We start from the raw sequence: 22,707 nt of genomic DNA, 5'->3' as shown, positions 1-22,707 counted from the left end.
ACCGCTTTCAGATTGGGAAGAGTGGTGAGGAAGGACAGATCTAGAGATTGTCTGATCATCTTGAGATCCAAGCAAGAAAGAGACAAAATACTAGGCCTACATTTTGAAAAATCATTGGTAATTCAAGGCAACAGAGCAGAAATCTACAGAGACATACCGAAACAACTTTTGGATCTTAGAGCTACATACACAGAACTAGCAAGACTATTGAGAGGCAACTCAATTCCCTATAGGTGGGAGTTTCCTCAAGGACTATCTTTTAACTTCAAAGGAAAGAAAGTTAAAATTAGAACAGCAGAAGACCAACAAAATTTTTTGAAGGATTACGAAGAGGACCTTCAAAAGGGAGCAGCAGGATCTTGGCCACCACCTCTGCCTGTACCTATACCGACATCTGTACTCTCGGGATCAGAGGAAAAGGAAGAGACGCCACTATAGGATTAATAGATTGATCCAGGATGTCTCTGGGGCTGCTTAGTTGGAATATTAATAGCGAAAATTCCCCGGAAAAAAGAAGAAGAATCTTTCATATATTGAAAAAAGAACAATTGGATATTATTTGTTTGCAGGAAACGCATGTGACTAGGCTCCATAGAAAAGTGTTAATTAACAAAAGATTAGGCCAAGAATTTATTTCATCGGACAGAGTCAAGAAAAGAGGAGTGGTGATTTATGCAAAAGAGAGCCTGTCACCAAAATTTCTATTTAAAGATGAGCAAGGAAGAATTTTGGCAATTGAAATACAGACATATGGAGAAAAATTTTTGATATTAGGAATTTATGCACCAAATGAGGGGAAATCAGAATTTTACAAGAAGCTGCATGAGATAATGCTGGACTATCTAGACTATACCAACATCATTATGATGGGTGATATGAATGGGGTGGTCTCTACAAATATGGATAAGTCACAAAATCAAAATTTAACAAAAGATGGCAGACTACCCAAAACTTTTTTTGAACTAACTGACAGTATGGATTTGATTGACATTTGGAGGACAAAGAACCCCCTAGGTAAAGAAGGAACATTCTTTTCTGAAGCCCACCTGTCATGGACAAGAATCGACCAAGTATGGACAACTAGAGGGCTGGCACCTAAGACTAGAAAAGTGGAAATCTGCCCAAAAACTTGCTCCGACCATAACGCTATGAAAGTGGAATTGAGACTTACTCCAATCGGTTCCTTTAGATGGAAAATGAATGACACCCTATTAAGAGATCAGGAGATTGTGAAGAAGGCCCAGAAAACCTTAAAAGACTATTTCGAAATAAATTTGAACACCTCGGTGGAAAAGAGAACAATCTGGGACGCAAGTAAAGCAGTTATGAGAGGGTTTCTGATACAACAGAACACGATTAAGAAAAGACTCTGGAATGAGAAAAAGGATAAGATCTTAGAGAAGATAAGAGATGGAGAGAAAAAGTTGAGATCAAAACCAAAATCAAAAGAGGTTTTGAGAGAAATTAAATTCCATCAAGCACAATATGCTAAATTGATAAATCAAGAAGTTGAATGGAAAATTAAACAAATGAAACAAAGATCATTTGAATCAGCGAACAAGTGTGGAAAACTGCTAGCATGGCAGTTGAAAAAGAGACAAAAATTGAATTTTGTTACCAATCTAGAGGTTGAAGGGAAAAACATTCAGAAACCAGAAGAAATTAGAAAGTGTTTCCAGAGATATTTCAAAAAACTTTATACGCAAGGGCCGCAGAAAGAGACTGAGATAGACCAATTTTTAAAAACCAATGGATTATCAAAATTAGCCCAGGAAAAGAGAACAATCCTGAATTGCAAAATAACACAACAAGAAATTGAGGGTGCCATTCAGAATATGCAACTAGGCAAATCTCCAGGCCCAGATGGGCTTACCTCCAAGTACTATAAAACATTAAAAGACTATTTGATACAACCACTAATGGAGGTTTGCAACCAGATTATGGAGGGGAGGAGGGCACCGGAATCGTGGAAAGAAGCTTTCATCACATTGATACCTAAATTGGAATCTGAAAAGACTCAACTTAAGAACTACCGTCCCATCTCACTCCTAAATGTGGATTACAAAATTTTTGCAGATATTTTGGCAAGTAGACTTTAAAAAGTGCTAAACGAAGTAATTCATAAAGACCAGGCAGGCTTTCTCCCAGGTAGACATTTGTTTGATAATACCAGGAATATTATTGACATTTTGGAGCTTTTGCAAACTAATATCAGTACGAAAGCAGTGTTAATTTTTATTGATGCGGAGAAGGCCTTTGACAATATCTCTTGGAAGTTTATGAAGAAAAATTTGGAAGGGATGGGGGTGGGACGGGAGTTTGAGAATGGTATAGAGGCAATTTATTCAGAGCAAAAAGCTAAATTGATAGTGAACAATGTGGTGACAGAAGAGTTTAAAATTGAAAAAGGAACACGACAGGGGTGCCCACTATCCCCTCTTTTATTTATTTCAGTCCTGGAGGTGCTTCTGAACATGATTAGGGGAGACCGGTTGGTGCAGGGAATACAGGTCGGAGTGAAACAATATAAACTGAAAGCTTTTGCAAATGATTTGGTTTTAACACTACAGGAGCCAGAATCTAGTACAAAAAGAGTTTTAGAACTGATTTATGAGTTTGGTCGGGTGGCGGGATTTAAGTTGAATAAGCAAAAAACCAAGGTTTTGGGAAAAAAATTGACATCTTTGGAAATAGATGGGTTTCAGAAAGAGACAGAGTTAAATGTGGTTAAAAAAGTGAAATACCTAGGGGTTAATTTGTCTGCTAAAAATTTGAATTTATTTAAAGACAATTATGAAAAATGTTTGACAGAAATTAAGAAAGATTTAGAAATTTGGTCAAGATTGAAACTTTCCTTGTTGGGTCGAATTGCAGCTATAAAGATGAATGTATTGCCAAAGATGTTGTTTTTGTTTCAAACCCTACAGATTGTGGACAGAGTGGAATGTTTTGGAAAGTGGCAGAAAGACATTTCTAAGTTTGTCTGGCAGGGCAAAAAGCCCAGAATAAAATTTAAAATTCTAACTGATGCAAAGGAAAGAGGGGGATTTGCCCTGCCGGACTTAAGGTTATATTATGAAGCTGCAGCTTTCTGCTGGATGAAGGATTGGCTACTCTTAGAGAACACTGATGTCCTAGATCTGGAAGGGTTTAATAATGCTTTTGGATGGCATGCATATCTGTGGTACGACAAGGTAAAGGTTCATAAAATGTTCAAAAACCATATTGTCAGAAAAGCAATATTAAATGTCTGGACAAAATATAAAGACTTATTAGAAAATAAGACCCCAAGATGGTTATCACCAATGGAGGCCAAGGCCCGAAAAAGACTCAATATGGAAGCCGGTTGGCCGAAATATTGGGAAATAATAGAAAAAAATGGAGATAATTGGAGGTTGCAGAGCTTGGAGAAATTACAGAATAAGGTGCGAGATTGGTTACACTACGCTCAAATCCAAGAGGTTTTTAAACTGGATAAAAAAATAGGATTCCAGGTGGAAAAATCGAAACTAGAGACTGAATTGCTTGAACCAAAGACTAAGGTACTTTCGAGAATGTATAACTTGCTGCTTAAATGGAACACTCAGGATGAGACAGTCAAATCAGCCATGATAAAATGGGCTCAGGATATTGGGTATAACATCATGTTTGAGGACTGGGAAAGGTAATGGACCACCGGAATGAAATTCACGGCATGTAATGCCTTGAAGGAAAATATTATGAAAATGATATATAGATGGTACATGACCCCAGTCAAGCTTGCAAAAATATATCACCTGTCTGATAACAAATGTTGGAAATGTAAGGAGGCTGAAGGGACATTCTTTCACCTCTGGTGGACTTGTCCAAGAGTGAAGGCCTTCTGGGAAATGATCTACAATGAGTTAAAAAAGGTATTTAAGTATACCTTTCCCAAGAAACCAGAGGCCTTCCTCTTGGGCATTGTCGGCCAGAAAGTGTTAAAGAAGGACAGAACTTTTTTATGTACGCAACTACAGCAGCAAGAATACTCATCGCAAAATATTGGAAGACAAAAGATTTACCCACACTGGAAGAGTGGCAGACGCAATTGATGGACTACATGGAACTGGCTGAAATGACGGGCAGAATCCGAGATTTGGGAGAAGAAACAATGGAAGAGGACTGGAAAAAATTTAAGGACTATTTACAAAAATATTATAAGTTGTATGAATGTTAAGAATTTGCACGATTTGGAAATTTTAGCTTCAGCAACTAGATTTGGTGAAACAGGAAACTAAGTTATAAGTAAGAAAAAGTTGAAACCTAAAGTAATATTATATTTAATTCAAGGTATAAGAAATTGATAAAAAGTATCTTAAACTTAAAAATATAATATCCGAAAGGTACAAAATAAGACATGAAACAAGGTAATAATTTGCTGATATTTTTATTGTAAAGAACGCAGGGTGTGGGAGATGTGGGGAAGTCCAGTTGGTTGTACAAAAAAGCAATTTACGTTCTTAATGAGGCTTGGCATGCATTACGGATTGTTGATGTTAAGGATAAAAGAATGTTTTTTTACATACCAAGCCCCTCCACATTCCAAACGTCATGATGAGGATCTCTTTGAAGTTTGATCTTTTGCACCAGAGACTGTACATACTGCAGGTTTTTTCCAACTTCTTCAATTCAGAGCGTGTCTGTCTGTTTTCCAAATCTTTATATTTTCCCAAACAGATGCGTCCGGCTATGGGGTGGCGTTGTAGGAGTGTCAGCCGTCCCTAGCTCCGTGACCCAGTGCCCCTGCCATCTGCCACATCGGCAATCTGGGGCAGACCGCGGGTTGTTGAGACAGTCCTCCCCTGCCCTGGGGAGGCTGCCAGGGCTAATTACCCCCATATCAGCCCTGAATTATCGGAACAGCTGAGGTCTGATTGTGTGGGATCAGCCATTTTCCACCGCCGGAAACAGGAAGTCCTCTGGCCTCCAGTCTTCCGACTGGTGAACCTCAGCCTGTAGTGCAAAGTCCCCTTCAAATAGCAGGCTATAAGCTTCAGAGCTTTCCAATCCTGAACAGGAGGATTGTTAGCATGTCTGCTAAGCAGGTTAGTGCTTACAGCTATGTCAGGTCTTGAACATCTAGCAATGAAATTCAGCTTGCCTAGAATGCATCTGTACAGTGTGGCGTCAGAAAATGCTTCAGCAGTACCATCTACCTGGTAACTTGTCACCATTGGTGTGTCTGCTGGGTTTGCATCAACCAAATTCAACCTGGTTAATACATCAGCAATTTTCTGTGTTTGGTGTACCAGAAAATTACCTGCTTGGTCCGTCTCCACCTGCAGATAAAGATAGTTGGATACCTCACCAAGATCCTTCATGTCAAAGTGCTCCTTCAGCTGAGCTAGGGTGCTTTGGTACAAAGCCTGATTCTTCCCAAACATCAGAAGATCATCAACAAAACATAAACAATACAGTTTGTTTTGCCCCTCCTCCTTGGCAAACACACATGGATCAGCTTTGCCTTGGTGAAAACCTAGAGAAAGCAATGTCTCAGTGAGTTTCGTGTTCCAACACCTGGCACTCTGCTTGAGACCATATAAGTGTCAGTATATGAGAACATCGCAGCTGCCGACAGCCAGCTTGTTTACATCACATGATGTGGCTATCTGTGGGAAGGAATTTCCCAGGAAGTTCACAGTCTGGAAAAGGCTCTGTGAAGAGTGTAATTTGAAACCTTCCGTTTGCGTTTGTACAGGAAGTTTGTCAGACTTGCTAGAAGAACTGAACTGAAAGGACGTGTTTTTCTCTAGTGCTGTAGACAGAAATAAAAGAATGTAAATAGACGCTTCTGTCTGTCTCCTTTTCCCTGCTAGGGAAGAAGCAGGAGGAGGGGGTGTGCATTTACCCACGCTTGGGAAAATGTCGCCTATCAAAATCTCCCTGGTCTGTCTGGATGTCAGCCAGAGGAGGTTACCGGTATGCAAGCTCCGAGGACAGTGAGAGGGGCCAGCCTCTGTGGAGGGGGGCTTGCAAACCAACAATAAGGACTTCAGTAATTTACAGACCATTCCCTTCTGTATCTGCACTCCATCAGGTGGAAGCATATACAGCTCCTCCCCCAAAACCCTGTACAAAAAACTGTGCTTACATCGTGATGAGAAACATGCAGTTTCTCCTTTGCAGCAATCTTGAGCATTAGCCTAAATGCTCTCATACTTGACGGTGGGTGAGTAGGTCTTGTGGTAATCCTGTCCTGGTACCTGTGAAAAACCTCTGGCGACCAATCTGGCTTTGTGCCTGACAACCTTGCCAGCCTGGTCTGTCTTGGCCTTGTAGACCCATTTGCTGCCAACCAGTCTCATTCCTGGGACTACTGGGACTAGCTCCCAAGTTTGGTTCCTATTCAAGGAATCAACTTCAGCCTTCATGGCATTAAGCCATGGCTCAGCATCTTTGGAGGTTAACTCCTGAACCTGTTTGAAGCTTGAAGGTTCCCACACCTTCTCTGAGCTACTAAGAACAGCAGTTGCTGTCTTAGCAAACTCATCAGCAAATATCTTTGGACGTTTGCCTTTTGTGTGAGATTTTGATCAGCTCTGGCCCATCTGGAGCTGATATAGCAGTGTGTAGTTCGCAGAGGAAAGGATGAGGAGATATTGTGCTACATGCTAATGTTTATTTACAAGCTATGCTGAGAGCATACAAACATCCATCTTCCCTCTGTGAGAGAAGAGAAGCAACTCCTTTCGACACAAAGAAACCGAGAGAACACTGAAAAACAGGAAACCAGTGTACGTCACATCCAATCTCGCATTCCCGTGGGAACCCAACAGTAACTCTGACTGTGGAATGTAAACATTTGTCTTGTGACAAGCATTTTGCTGCTCAGTGAGGGAAATAGAAACCAACATCCTCCCCCTTTCTGTGAACATCACTGGGCAGCATGTTCGTACAATATCAGTACAAACCCAACTTCTGCACATAGGTACAGTGTTGATCCCTTGATACAACCTTGGACAATACATCAGCAGGAATTTCATTACCTGGCATATAGGACACCGTTACGAGTCCCTTCTGAACACATTCCCTAGCATGTTGCAGTTTCAATTGCAAATGCTTCGTGCTTTGCTTACAACTTTCAGAATTCAGCAAAACCAAACATGCTTTGTTGTCCTGGTAAACCTGGATTGGACATTTGACAGGAATTTTCATGTCTTTGCACAATTGTAACAACCATTCACAATCCTTAAGTGAATAAGACAGTGCATTCAGTTCAGCTTTACAAGTACTTAAGCTAACTGTTGTTTGCGTCTTGCATGACCAATCAAATAGACCCTGATTGTACATGTAGCAAACTCCAGACGTACTTTTCCTGTCTGTAGTGTCACTTCCAAAACTTGCATCTGCAAATATCTCAAGACCACCAGACTTCTGATTGTTAAATCTCAGTCTGTAATGCATAGTGCCTTTCAAATAGCGAGCTATGCGTTTCAGGGCTTTCCAATCCTTAACAGTAGGATTGTTGACTTCTCTGCTTAGAAAATTACAGCTAACAGCAATGTCTGGTCTTGAACATCTGGCAATGAAGTTTAGTTTGCCTAGTACACTTCTGTACAGTGTAGTGTCAGAAAATGCTTCTTCAGTGTCATCTACCTGATAACCTGTGTGTCTACAGGGTTAGCATCCATCAGGTTTAGTTTGCTTAACACATCAGCAATTTTCTGTGACTGGTGTACTAGAATGTTACCATCTTGATCTCTCTCTATTTCCAGAGATAGGTAGTTGTTTACCTCACCAAGATCTTTCATGTCAAAGTGCTCTTTCAGTTGAGCTAGGGCGTTATTGTACATTGTGACATCCTTCCAAAAGAACAAAATATCATCAACATAAAACAAACAATACAGCTTCTTTTGCCCCTCCTCTTTGACAAATACACATGGATCAGCTTTCCGTTGCTGAAAACCTAGAGAAAACAATACTTCAGTGAGTTTAGTGTGCCAACACCGTGCACTCTGTTTGAGACCATATAGGGATTTCTTCAGAGAACAAACAAATCCCTGTTTTACCTGTACGCCATCAGGTGGAAGCATATAAAGAGATTCACCTAGAGATCCGTACAAAAATGCTGTATTCACATCGTGATGAGAAACGTGTAGATTCTCCTCTGCAGCAAGCTTGAGCATAAGCCTGATGCTCTCATACCTTACTGTGGGTGAGTAGGTCTTGTGATAGTCTTCTCCTGGTACCTGTGAAAAACCTCTGGCTACCAATCTGGCTTTGTGTCTGACTATCTTGCCATTTTGATCTGTCTTCGCTTTGAAGACCCATTTGCTTCCAAGCAGTTTCACTCCTGGAACTACTGGAACTAGCTCCCATGTTTTGTTGCTCTCTAAGGAATCAAGCTCAGCCTTCATGGCATTTAACCGTGGCTCAGCCTCCTTTGAACCCAAAGCCTGAATTTCTTGGAAACTTGAAGGTTAAAATATCTTCTTTGAGCTTTTAACAGCTGCTACTGCTGTTTTAGCAAATTCATCTGAAAATCTCTTTGGAGGTCTGCCTTTAGTGGCTCTTTGTGACCTGCAAATTAGCCGTAAGTCTTCAACACTCTCCTCTTCCTTCTTAGGAGAATAGTGGCCTATAGTGAACAATGGTTCCTCCAATTCTTGATCAGAGCCTTCAGAGGGTCGCATAGAGGCTTTCACACTCTTGAAATCCTCTGAATCATCTGAATCAGTCTCAGACTCAGGATCAGGACCTTCATCAGTGGGTGTGGGTTGTTGCAGCAGCTGTGGCTGTTGCTGCTGCTGTTGCCTACCCTCAGTCTCATCACTGTCATCAGGATAACATTGGAAAATTCCCACATTCTCCCCCCACTTGGCATTGTATTCAACACTTCTTGTGAGCCTAATTGTCTTAGAGTCAGTCATCATTATTCTGTAAGAACCTTTCTGATAACCTAGAAAGTTACCATGCAAACCCCGCTTGCCTAACTTGGAGCTTTGTGGTGTGTGAACCCACATGTCAGAACCAAAAAATCTCATGTGTTTGATGTATGGCTTCTTGCCAAACATCTTTTCATAGGGGGTACAACCAATCGCTGAAGATAACCTGCGATTATAACTGTAAACAAAACAAGTCAAAGATTCGGCCCAATAACTCTCTGGAAGATTGGCATCATGCAGCAAGGTTTTTAACCCTTGAAGCAATGTCTGATTTGCTCTCTCACAAAGTCCATTCTGCCATGGCGAGCGAGGACTTGACAAATCGTGCTGAATTCCTTTCTCAGTCAGAAAAGCTTCAAACTGCTGAGAAGTGAATTCCCCCCTACGATCAGTGAAAAGAGTTTTTATCTTCTTACCATGCACATTTTCCAACCAAGCACAGAAACCCTTGAACCTCTGAAATGCCTCTGATTTCTGCTTGAGATTGTACACATAAATATACCTGGAAAATGCATCAATGAGAACCATGAAGTACCTGTTGTCACCCAAAGAGGGCGATAGTGGACCAACTAAATCAGCATGCACTACCTGGTATGGTTCTGTAGCTTGCCTACTAGACACCTTACCTTTCGCAGCCATTTTCACCTTGTTTGCTGCGCATGCCTTGCACTTCATGTGGTACCTGCAGGGTTTAAGAGTCATACCTTCAACCAAGGCAGGCATTTTTGACACTGCCTCAAAATGTAAATGACCAAATTTCCTGTGAAAATCATGAATACATCCTGCATGCAAAACCTTGTTAGAACCTGCAATGCAACAAGTTTCATCCTGCACAACACCATCAAAATACAATACAAACAAACGATCAACATATTCGGCATGCAATACATAATAGTTTTTCTTTGTGATGGTGCACTTCTTGTTCTTGAAGGAAACGTCAATGTTCCGTTCATTCAGCTGCACAACGCTGAGTAGATTGTGTGCAGCATCTGGAACGTAGAGAACACCGTGTATCGACAAGTCCAAACTGTGAAGAACAACAGTCCCGTAGCCTTGACTGGAGATTGTGTGCTCATCCGCCTGGTGAATTGCACCTTCCTGCGGTGTAAAAGACATGAACAGTCGCTTGTCATTGCATAAATGGCGGGTCGCTCCTGAATCAACCACGAAGAACGATCTAGACGTCTTCTGAACCTTTGCAACCTTTGGAGTGAAGCGTGAGACCATTGCCTTGTGCTGCGTTGTCCTGGACACCGGACCTTTGCCTTTGCTTTTTCCACACGTTGAGCTTTCGCTGCGCTGCTCTGTTGTCTTGGCCCTGGGATGTTTGCATTCCCTCTTCATATGGCCTAGACGTCCACACGAGTAGCATTTCACTGCCTTCAAAGCTTTGGCGCCATCTGGTGGTTCCACTGCATTCTGGGATGACGTCTGTGAAGACTCCCCCTTAAGCCATTTCCGGCTTCAAGGAGATGGGGTTGCGGGCTTGCTCCACCCCTCCCCCGCGCGAGAACAGGGAATCCCCGGGCGTGTCACTGAACCGGCCAGCCTATTGGCTGGCCGGGGAGGCAGGACCTGGCCTATTTAAGGCCAGGCACGCCCGGGGATCGCCCTCTTTCCACCTGGACCCCAGAGAGGTTTTTTTTTTTGCCTTCCTGGTCTCGCTTCAAGCGCCTGCTTCGTCTGCCTCTTTTCCTCGCTTGTTCGCCGCGTTGGCCGCCGCTAGCCTCACCTCCAGTCGCGCTTTTGCCACGATTGAACCGAGAGCTGAAATCACTTTCTGAGCTGAAATCACTAAGGGTTGCTGAGGTGTGCCAAAAGGTCGGGCTGGGGAGAGCGAGCGGCCGCGCGGCCCGGATTTTTTCTTTTCGCTTTGCGCCGGGAAGGAGATCAGCACAGCGGGAGTATATACCATCGACTGAGCAGAATCAGGGACCGATCGAAGGCGTCACGCTCGAAGAGGAGGGTAAAGTATACAGGAGGCTGCCTTTCGCCTCCACACTCAGGAACCCTCCTCCCGTTGCTCCCCTCCTGTTTGCGTGCTGTCTGTACCTGGCGGTTTTTTCTCCTTTTCCTATTGTGGGGCTTTCCTGTGCTGCCGCCCCTTCCAAACTCGTGGAGCTTGAAACACGCCGGTGTTCTCGTTTGCATCCCTCCCCATCCCTAGGCGCTCCCCTGTCCCCAAGTGCTCCCCTGCCCCTGGGTGCTTTCTCCCTGTGTGGCCGCGACCTGGTTCATCCACTTATCAGCCAGATCCCCCCTCTGCCCCGGGTGCTTCCATTCCCGGGCAACTTTGAGTTGGCTTACTTGTTTTTGCTGGTTTTCTAACGAGATTTGCCGGGATCCGGGTATTCGGCCGCCACTGCATGCCGGGGTGGAGCATTGTTGAAGCTGCGGCCGCCATTCTTGTTGAGGGACTTGGTAAAGGCAGAGCATAAGCGCCATCATCGGGGGCGCTTGCGTGGTGCTGCGAGCGGCCATTTTTGTGGAGGCAAGGAAATAGGTAGATAGCGGCCGCCATCTTGTTAGGGCAGCTAGCACCTCGGCGGTCAGCTTCATTCTGAATCACAGCAGTAACATGCTCTACCGTGAGCTGAGTAGTTGGCAGAACAGCAATCTGAGTGGCAACGGACTCCCAACTTGAACCCAAAGAATGTAGTATCATGAAGGAATACACAGCCTCTGGAAAGGTGAGTCCTCTCTGATGCAGCTCACGTCTCAGATTCTGCATCTCCATCAGATGAGCATGCACATCTGCACCTTCAGCAAGTGCCATATCATGCAGCTTGGCATAGTAGAACAAAGAAGCACCAGCCTCTGTTCTCAAATGAGCATCTCTTAAAGTGTCCCAAATCTCTCTGGCTGAGGTCTTATCACGCAATAGGCATAACTCTTCTGGGGATACTAGCAATGTAAGAGTTCCCCTTGCTTTGGAATCCTTAGTTGCCCATTCATCTGTCATGCGTGCTGGGGGGGTGTCTGTAATAACATTAAACAGACCCTCTTTTCGTAGCAGTGCTTCTGCATACAATACCCATTCCGCGTAATTCTTTTTATCGAGCTTTGGAATCCCAAAAGCATCCCAAAGGGCCGCCATGACTCTGGCATTAGCCTTCTGCGTCATTAATCAAGCTGCGTCTGTGTTTACTGCAGCTTCATTCCAAAAGCACTTCCGTTTCAAGCCTCTGCCGAGCCAAAAAACTGCTTTGGCTTTAAAAGTTCAAAGTCCAGCCTTAAAGCCATTAATTAGGAACTGGCAGGCTGCCCGGAGCAAGAGCACATACCTCTCATCAATCTTCTTGACACGCAGAGCAGATAACGTCCGATCCGTCCCTCTGTTCCTCTGCCGGCATTCCGATTCAGTTTTTCTGGGCCCATAACCAAAAATGTGAGATTTTGATCAGCTCTGGCCCATCTGGAGCTGATATAGCAGAGTGTAGTTCGCAGACGAAAGGATGAGGAGATATTGTGCTACATGCTAATGTTTATTTACAAGCTATGCTGAGAGCATACAAACATCCATTTTCCTTCTGTGAGAGAAGAGAAGCAACTCCTTTCGACACAAAGAAACTGAGAGAACACTGAAAAACAGGAAACCAGTGTACGTCACATCCAGTCTCGCATTCCCGTGGGAACCCAACAGTAACTCTGACTGTGGAATGTAAACATTTGTCTTGTGACAAGCATTTTGCTGCTCAGTGAGGGAAATAGAAACCAACATTTTGTGGCCCTTTCAGATCTGCGTACTAGACACAAGTCTTCTTTACTCATCTCCTCCTTCTTAGGAGAAAAGTGGCCAATGGTGAACAGTGGTTCTTCCAGTTCAGTGTCAGACGCATCAGATGGTCTGACTGAAGCCTTTGCGCTCTTGTAGTCTGCTGTGTCATCACTGTCTCTGACAACAGCAGCAGCGCTGCCCACTGAGCTGGAATCCGAACTCTGATCATCCTCAGCTTCCTCTTCTACCTCATCATCATCTGCTTCTTGCACATCATCTTCATCCTCCTCTGAGTGACTCTGGAAAATTCCCACATTCCCCCCCCCCACTTAAGATTGTACTCAACACTCTTTGTGAACCTTGCCTAGAATGCATCTGTACAGTGTGGTGTCAGAAAATGCTTCAGCAGTACTATATACCTGGTAACCTGTCACCATTGGTGTGTCTGCTGGGTTTGCATCAACCAAATTCAACCTGGTTAATACATCAGCAATTTTCTGTGTTTGGTGTACCAAAAAATTACCTGATTGGATTTAGAGTCAGTCATGAATACCCTGTATGCACCTTTTTCATACCCCATGAACAAACCATGTGCCCCACGCTTCCCAAGCTTGCTGCTCTGTGGGGTGTATACCCACATGTCAGAACCAAAGATTCTCATGTGCTTGAAGTAAGGTTTCTTACCAAACATTTTCTCATAGGGAGTACAACCAATAGGTGATGACAGTCTCCTGTTATAGGAATAAAGGAAGCATGATAAAGCTTCACCCTAATATTTTTCAGGGAGACTGGCATCATGCAACAAGGTTTTAAGGCCTTGAAGCAAAGTCTGGTTTGCTCGCTCACAAAGTCCATTCTCCCATGGAGATCTAGGACTTGAGAGGCCATGCTGGATTCCCTTCTCAGTCAGGAAAGCCTCAAACGGCTAAGAAGTGAATTCACCGCCTCGATCAGTAAACAAACAGCCAATGTGTTTGTTGTGAGCATTCTCCAACCAAGCACAGAATGCCTTGAACCTAGGAAACGCTTCTGACTTCTGATGAAGCATAAACACATGAATGTACCTGGGAAAAGAATCAATTAGAACCATGAAGTACCTTGCTCTACCCAAAGAGGGCGCAAGTGGACCAACCAGGTCTCCGTGGACTAGCTGATAGGGTTTGGAAGCCTGTCTGCTAGACACCTTGCCTTTCGGAGCAACCTTCACCTTGTTCTCTGCACAAGATACACATTTCACGTGAAACTTACAGGGCTTGATGTTCAAACCCTAAACCAACCCAGGCATCTTGGCCAGTGCCTGCCAAGACATGTGACCAATTTTTTGGTGCGCCTCGTGAATACTGCCTGTATGAATAACTTAGTTTGTGCAACACAACAAGATTCAACATTAGACACATCAACAGCATAGTCATCATAAATTATCAAGAACAAGCCATCTATAAACTTCGCATGCAAAATGTCCTTTTTGCCCTTCCTGATGACACAGACGCTCTTCTTGAAGGAAATCTCAAAGCCTCGCCCAGTCAGCTGTGGGACGCTGAGCAAATTGTCTCCAGAATCTGTAACATAAAGTACTTCGCTGATGGTTGTGTGCAGACTTGCCAGTTTCACTGTCCCGACTCCTGCAATTCTCAACGTCTTTCCATCAGCCTGTTGGATCTCTCCATCTTGAGGCATGAAGGAGATAAACAGGTGCCGATTTGCACAGATGTGCCTCGTAGCTCCAGAATCCACAATAAATCTGCCTTTGGCCTTTGTAGAAGCAGTGCCAGCAAGCAAAACCTTGTTTTCCACTGGCTTGGGCTGCTGCTTGCCCCCCCTGCTCCTGGCCATCTGCAGGCTTTTGTCTCTGTTTACCTTTCGCCTTCCGGCCTCTGCGAAGATGACCTTGATTCTTACAGGAAACAGAGCTCTCAGCTGCCGACTCCTTGGCTCCCCCTGGAGGCGGGAATGCTGTCTGGGATGATGTCACAGTCAGCTCCCCCTGCAGCTTGCAAACCGGTGCCCTCGGCATCCCTGCAACCTCTCGCAATCTGGGAAACAGCCAGGACTTCCAACGCAGTCAAACTCTGTGCTGGAAACGCTGTCAGATGGGCTACTTTCAAAGCATTCCACATCTGACTTGCTGTCGTGTTGCCAGCCAGTGTTACAATTTCCTCCAGAGAGACGGACAAGACAATCACGTCTATGGCCCTTGAACCATCGGCCCTCCATCTATCTGTCAGAGGAACTGGAGGGGCTTCAGACACAGTGTGCCACACTCCAAACTGTCTCAACTGGCCCTCACAGTACCTTGCCCAGGTCTGATAGTTGTGGCCATTTAGCTTTGGGCACGGAACCCCATCTGAGGCTTGTAAAAGCTCAATTTCAGCTCTTTACTTCAGCCGTGAGCCTTATTCTCTTCAAAAGCTCCTTATCTTTGGCAGGTCATAAATTACGAGGCCTGCTTGTTTCTCTCTGCCAGCCTAATTACTTAGCTCGGACATCAAAGACTCTGCCGCGGCACAGAAAAGCCTCCCTTTTCTGCACATACCTCTCGCAGTCTTCAGCAGCTTCCGTTGCCAGGGCCTCCTCCAGAGCAACCTGGAACGTTAGGTCCTTCTTAGCGTAGAGGCGTCGTTGCAGCTTCTCACCCTTCAGGCCACCGATGAGGCGGTCACGAAGCATGTTCTCCAACTCTGAGAAGTTGCAGAACCGGGTGGCTTGGCGGAGGGAGGTCACAAACCCAGTTATGGTTTCCCCAGGGGCTTGCCGCTTTGCGTAGAAAGCATTTCGACGAGCCACCACCGAGGGCTGTGGCGAAAAGTGCCCCTTCAGCCGTTCCATTATTGTTTTGTAAGGAACAGTAGCGATGTCTTCAGGCGCAAGGAGAGCCCGGGCGATTTCGAACATCTCCTCTCCGCAGACGCTGAAGAATATTGCTCTCTTCTTGGCGTCGTTGGTGACCCCTTTGGCTTCTAGGAGGAAGCTTCTAGGAGGAAGGTGAAATGGGAGGCATACGCTTCCCAGTCTCTGGATGCTCGGTTGAACGGCGAGAAGCTGCTGTCGGTTGCCATTCTGAGTTTCTTGGGTCCCGGAGCTGAAGCCTGGATATACGGTGCAAGGCAGTCAGCTCAGCGGGATCCCACCTTCATCGCTAGTGAAATATACTCGGAGTCGAGTGTGGATTTCATGCTCTTTATTCAGCTCATAGTGCAAGGAAATGAAAGTTCCCCCACAATATCTGCTTTATATACATTATTTACATAATGGGCCACACGTGATTGGCTAATTCCGGGATTCTCCTGTAGGCCAATCAGGTTGTGGATTCACTTCCACCCAGAGCTGGATTGGGTGGCTCCTGTGGACCAATCATACTGCTGCATTGTTCTAGGACCAATCAGACTGCTGCATTCTGAATCCTATTGTTCTAGGACCAATCAGACTGCTGCATTTTGGATCCTATTCAACTGAGTACATAACACCATGGGTGCCGTGGTGCCTGCTGACACCTTTCCTGGAGTCCACCACGTGTTTTTAGAAAGTGGACAGGATCAGTGATGAATTGTGCCCAGCATGACTTCAGATTGGTCATAGTACATTTGATTGGCTGCAGTGTTGGTATTAAAGGGTTAAGTAGCTCTAATCAAGACGCTCTAATCACTGAGCAGCTGGAGGTAGTTAGGCTTCCAGGAATGTGAGTTTGTATAAATAGTCAACTCACTCGTGTGTTTGCCCCCCCTTCCCCCTTCCTTTTCGTTTGGGGCGTGTTTGCTGAAATGTGTGATTCTTCACCAGTTTTTTGTTTTGTGTAAATAATTTTTTTATTTGAGTTCCAAACCGCTTGCTCCAAGATTCCTTTATTGAAAAGATGCTGACTCTCCAGCCCTTCTTGAGCCGCTGTGCGAAAAGCTCTGCTGTAATGGAACGTTGTCGCATCGGAAGCGCACTGGACATTTGATAAGCATTAAACTAATTAAAGTTTAATGGGACAGGTTATGGCTGTTTGTACGTCTAGAAGCAGATAAGGAGTGCAGTTAAGAGTGATTTATGCAAGGACTGGAGCGAAGACAGAAGCGGTTGCCGACAACGAAAGCCTTCAAAGCAGCTTGAGTCCTGCAACGTGCCTAGGAAAAGTTTTAAAGAGGCACTGCGCAGTTTGTACTCGCTGGAAGACGCCTTATTCCTCGAGGAGCCACCTCAGCAGCTGGGAGACGGTCTACAGGTCTGTGAGTATCGTTCCTAAGCCCCAGGGAGGATGGCAGAGTCCCAGGAAAGTTTTACTGTCCCCTTTACGCGACTCAATGGGAAAAATTGGCAAGATTGGAAGGCTAGAGTAAGGGTTTGGTTGCAAGCAAAAGAGTTGTGGAGTTGTACTGAAGCACCGCCTTTACAGGCAGCTGCAGACGCGTCTGCAGAAGACAAAGCAGCAGCGGCAGTTTCTCAGAAACGCGACAGGAAAGCCCAAGGTCTACTAGTTTTGGCAGTGGGACCAGAGCAAATGCCTTATGTTTCTGAGTTAAAGAACACGCATGAGGTCTGGACGGTTCTGCAGCGGTTAAATTCCAGAAACACTGCGGGGGCCAAGATCCATGCTACAATATGTTTGTTTGATCTACGTCTCCAACCGGGAGCGTGTGTGAAAGAACATATTGCCAAAATGGTGTCTGCCTTTAATCAACTAAGACAGCTGGGCATTCCTTTCTCTATGGAGCAGCAGTCATACATTTTGTTGTCTTCTCTTGATAAAAGCTATGAGACTCTAGCTTTAACTTTGGAAGCTATGCCTTCATCTGAATTAACCCTTGAATACATTTCTTCTCGACTTGCTGATGAACAGGATAAAAGGCAAAGAGAAAGAGGTTTGTCTTCAAAGGGGAGTTATGCTGTGCCTAAGAGTGGGGATGCTGAGCTTGCGAACACAGTAAATGCTTTTGCAGCTAGACACTGTTTTCGCTGTGGTTCCTCTTCCCATTTAATCAGGAATTGTACACGTGAACCTGGTCAAGATAGCACCAAGGCCGTTGCCCCTAGTTACCAGACAAGGAGTTCCAGGGGACGTCGAAGAAGAGGAGGAGGTCGTGGCTACTCCCACAGTACACAGCACATGGCTTCAGCAATGGCGTTGATGCAAGGGCGTGGCCAAGGCAGCAATCTACGCTGGTTGATCGACAGTGGTGCATCTCATCACCTGGTGGCGCCATCTAGTGTCCGTTTGCAGAATTGCAGACATTTGCAAACCCTTAAAGTTGTGACAATGGCAGATTCAACTAAACGTTCCTTAGAGACTGTAGGCACAGTGTTCTTGAATTGTTTGCAAACAGAAATTGATGCCTACGTGCTAAAGGGAATGAAGGGGTGTATTTTGTCTGTGTCAGAACTTGATAGAAATGGGTTTAAAACTGTGTTTGAAAATGGGGTTTGCACTATTTCAAAGAATAACGTATCTCTTTTGCAGGTGGAATGCAGAGATGGGTTATATTATTTTGAGACAAGTCCAGATGAAGTTGAACAGGTTCATGCTGGTTGTGTGAACTCGCCTACCCATAATTCTTGTTGTCAGGGGTTCAGAAGCAGAGACGCAGAGAAGGGAGGAGACAGAGAGCGAGGGGGAGGAATACGAAGGAAAGATGAGTGGGGATGACGAACCGAGATCGCCGAGCTTATCCAGTGAGTCCGAGGATTCCCAGAAGGGAGCGCCAGCGGTCAGAGCAAGGGGGGAAAGCAGGGGGACACCCCAGGAAGAAGGGTCCAGAGAGGAATCAGAGAGCAGCAGTTGGAGATCGGGACCCACGTACCCAGCCGGGAGCAGCGGGGAGAAAGGGGACCAGATATCGGGTTCCGGAGGCTTTCAGAAGGAGGGAGGGCATGAGTCAGGAGTAGTCACGCCCACCTCGGGGAGCGACGAAACGATCAAGAGGAAGGTTGAGAGTTGGGCGCGCGCGCCAAGTTCAAATGTAGCGGAAGCTGGCGCAGTAAGCAGCCCAGAGAGTGAACCAGGTCCCAAAGCCCGCCGCAAGGAGGCGGAAGGGTCAGGGGGGTCCGCGTCAGAAGAGAGTAGGAAAAAGGAGACCCCGGGGGGCAGAAGGACCCAGAGACGGAGGGAAAGGCGCAGGAGGTGGAGCAAGGCTAGGGTATTAAGCTGGTGTGCTAGAGGCGGAGACTCAGACGGGTCTTCGCCGGTCTGACCTAGAAGAAGTAGGGCTGCATATTGCAGTTTGGAAATGGAAGCTGTAATCCAATAAAGACTCTTTTAACCTGAACGCTGGCTAACGTGGTCCTATGTGAGCTGGGACTGAGTGGCAGCCCTGACACTTGTGTTCATTTATGGCATCGCCGTTTGGGACATATTAATTTTCAGTATGTTAAAAGACAACCTGAATTATCAGAAGGGTGCAAATTGAACAAATGTACTAAGTATTTGGATTGTACTGCATGCAAAAGGGTGAAGGTTCATAGATGCAGCTATCCCAGTTCAAATAGGAAATCTGACAAAGTATTCCAACTTGTGCATATGGACCTATGTGGCCCAATGCCTGTTGCTAGCATGGGAGGTTTGAGGTATGCACTGTGTCTCTCAGATGACAAAACAAAGGTTACATGGTTTTTTCCTCTCAAAACAAAAGCAGATACTGCAGAAACAGTTAAAAATTGGGTTCAAGCAGTAGAACTTGAATTCAGTACTAGAGTACTTGCTTTTCAAACAGACAGAGGGTCAGAATTTACCGGGTCTGTGTTGCAGAATTTCTTTAAGAAAAAGGGAATTAAGCATCGTCTGTCTACACCTTATTCCCCCCAAGAGGGAGGCGTGGCCGAACGTAAAAACAGGGTTGTGCAAGAGTTGGCAAACTCTATGTTGTTTGATGCTAAACTTCCTCAAAGTTACTGGGCGGAAGCCTGGCAGACGGCCACTCATGTTCTGAACCGAGTATATAATTCGGTAATTGATACTACGCCATATTTTGCTTTATATGGGAAGAAGCCCAAAGTTAATTACTTTCGGGTGTTTGGATCTCAAGCCTATGTACTTATCCCAAAAGCGTTAAGGAAAAAGGGAAGTCCAAGGGCTAGGAAACTCATCTTTTGTGGGTACGAACCACATGCCAAATCTTGGAGGTTCGTGAACCCAGATGGGGATACTACAAGAGTGGTCCTCAGTAGGAGCGCTGAATTTTGTGAGCAATCCGGATGGACTCACTTACATGCTAACCCTGACATTTTGAGAGATGATTTAGGCATTTATGCTGAGAAAGAAAGTCCAGAGGGTGATGAGCCAGAAGGGGATGGTGCACATGGTTCAGATGCAGATTCTGACCAGGCACAAGGTTCTTCTCCTAAGGTAGAAAAGCCAGAATCTAAAAGTGTTCCAACATCGCCAGTCATTAGGCCTAGCAGACAGCAAAAGCGAAGCAGGTCGCCTGCAACACCAAGCCCAAAGGAGGTATCCAAACGGAGGTCTTTATCCCTAGAGGCACGTCCAGACATAAAGTCTGAGACAGATTCTGACAGCCAACGGTCAGAGGGGGCACAAGAGGAGCAATTGCGCAGGTCAAAACGTGCCACAAAGGGCAAGCCGCCAGAGCGGTTTAAGGTGACAAGTGTATACGTAAATATGGCACAGTGTGAGCCAGATAGCTATGTAGAGGTACAACAGCTTCCAAGCTCAGAAGCCGCAAAGTGGCAGGAAGCAATGGAAAAAGAGATGGCTTCAATGAAGTCTCTCGGTGTGTTTACAAGTACAGAGCTTCCAAAAGGCCAACAAGTTGTAGGTTGTCGATGGGTATATCGTTTAAAGCCCACAACTACTGAGGAGTTGCAATATAAAGCCTGACTAGTTGCAAAAGGTTTTTCACAGCGCAAAGGAGTTCACTATTCTCAAATCTATGCCCCTACTTCAAGATCGGAGTCATTAAGAATGCTTTTAGCCTCTTCAGCTAAGAAGGGAAATAAGCTGTTTCATTTTGATGTCAATGTAGCTTATTTAAATGCAGACTTACAGGAGGAAGTCTATATGACGCCACCACCAGGTTTTGAAGGAGACAAGCCAAACCAGGTCTGGCGCCTACACAAATCCATTTATGGGTTGAAACAGTCCGCCCGTAATTGGAATTCCTGCTTAAACGATGCTCTAGAGAGCATGGGGTTCAGAAAGAGCGCAGCAGATGCGTGTCTTTATCTAAAAGGCTCGGGATGTGAACAAGAAGCAGTCTTGATATTTGTTGACGATTTATTATACAGTGGAAAGGACGATAAACTTGCACAACAATTTGCCACAAAGCTTGGAGAAAAGTTTCAGATAAAATCACTAGGCACTGTATCTGTTTATCTAGGAGTTAAAATTCAGCAAGATGAGGATGGGAACTATTGGCTCAGCCAAGAAGCTAAGATCCAGCAGTTGCTGGAAAGGTTTAAAATGGACAACTGTGCTGGTGTTAAAACCCCAATGGAGTTAAGTTACACAAAGGATGCTCAAACTGAGCAACAGACAGAGTTCTGTAATCCCGGGGTTTACCAGTCAGCGATAGGCAGTCTACTCCACATTGCACAGTGGACTCGGCCCGATATAACATATGCTGTCAACATGCTGTGTAGACAAGCTGAAAAACCATCAATGCATGCTTGGCAAGGAGTAAAAAGAGTTTTAAGGTATCTCCAAACTACCAAAAGGTTTCGCTTAAAACTATCAGCAGAGGGCAGCACACAACTTGAATGTTGGGCCGACAGCAGTTGGGCAGATGCTGGACCAGATAGAAAATCAGTGTCAGGAATGGCGATAAAATTTGGAAATGCACTAATTGGTTGGAGATCAAGAAAACAATCACTTATAGCTTTAAGTTCAACTGAATCTGAGTTCAATGCATTATCAGATGTATGTAGAGAACTGGAATTTTATAAACAACTGGTATAAGAATTGTTTGGAGAATGTTCCCTACCTATCAGAGTGTGGGAAGACAATCAACCTTGTATTAAACTAGCTAAATCAGGTCAATTCAAGGCACACACAAAACACTTGGATATCCGTTATCAAAATGTATGCCAAAGCGTAAAACAAGGTTTAATTGAACTAAAGTATTGTCCAAGCCAAGAAAATCTCGCAGACGGTTTTACAAAAGCTTTGAGTCCGCAATCTCATAAATGTTTCTGTTCAGGTTTAAATTTGAATTAAGGTTGGTACAGCTCAGTGTTACGAGCGAGAGGGGGTGTTGGTATTAAAGGGTTAAGTAGCTCTAATCAAGACGCTCTAATCACTGAGCAGCTGGAGGTAGTTAGGCTTCCAGGAATGTGAGTTTGTATAAATAGTCAACTCACTCGTGTGTTTGCCCCCCCCTTCCCCCTTCCTTTTCGTTTGGGGCGTGTTTGCTGAAATGTGTGATTCTTCACCAGTTTTTTGTTTTGTGTAAATAATTTTTTTATTTGAGTTCCAAACCGCTTGCTCCAAGATTCCTTTATTGAAAAGATGCTGACTCTCCAGCCCTTCTTGAGCCGCTGTGCGAAAAGCTCTGCTGTAATGGAACGTAGAATCATAGAATCGAGTCCAACCCCCTGCCAAGCAGGAAACACCATCAGAGCACTCCTGACATATGGTTGTCAAGCCTCTGCTTAAAGACCTCCAAAGTAGGAGACTCCACCACACTCCTTGGCAGCAAATTCCACTGTCGAACAGCTCTTACTGTCAGGAAGTTCTTCCTAATGTTTAGGTGGAATCTTCTTTCTTGTAGTTTGAATCCATTGCTCCGTGTCCGCTTCTCTTGAGCAGCAGAAAACAACCTTTCTCCCTCCTCCATCGTTGTCGCATCGGAAGCGCACTGGACATTTGATAAGCATTAAACTAATTAAAGTTTAATGGGACATGCAGGGGTGTACGAAGGCCCCAGGTGCCCCCCTCGGGAGGGTGACAAGATGACCGACTGCCTCCCCCCAGCTGTTTAAAATAGATCGCTTTAATACTGTTTAAAAATTGTTGACCAACCTCAATACTTTCCAATTTCCCCCCCATAAAAAGCCAAGAAATATTATCAAAGGCTTTCTCTGCATCAATAAACAATGCTTTAATATTCCTTTTAGCCTCTAATCTTTCCAGAATATCCACTATGTTTCTGATAT

Source organism: Podarcis bocagei (genome assembly GCF_964188305.1).
Source record: "Podarcis bocagei genome assembly, chromosome: W".
NCBI lineage: Eukaryota > Metazoa > Chordata > Lepidosauria > Squamata > Lacertidae > Podarcis > Podarcis bocagei.
This window is presented reverse-complemented; position numbering follows the sequence as displayed.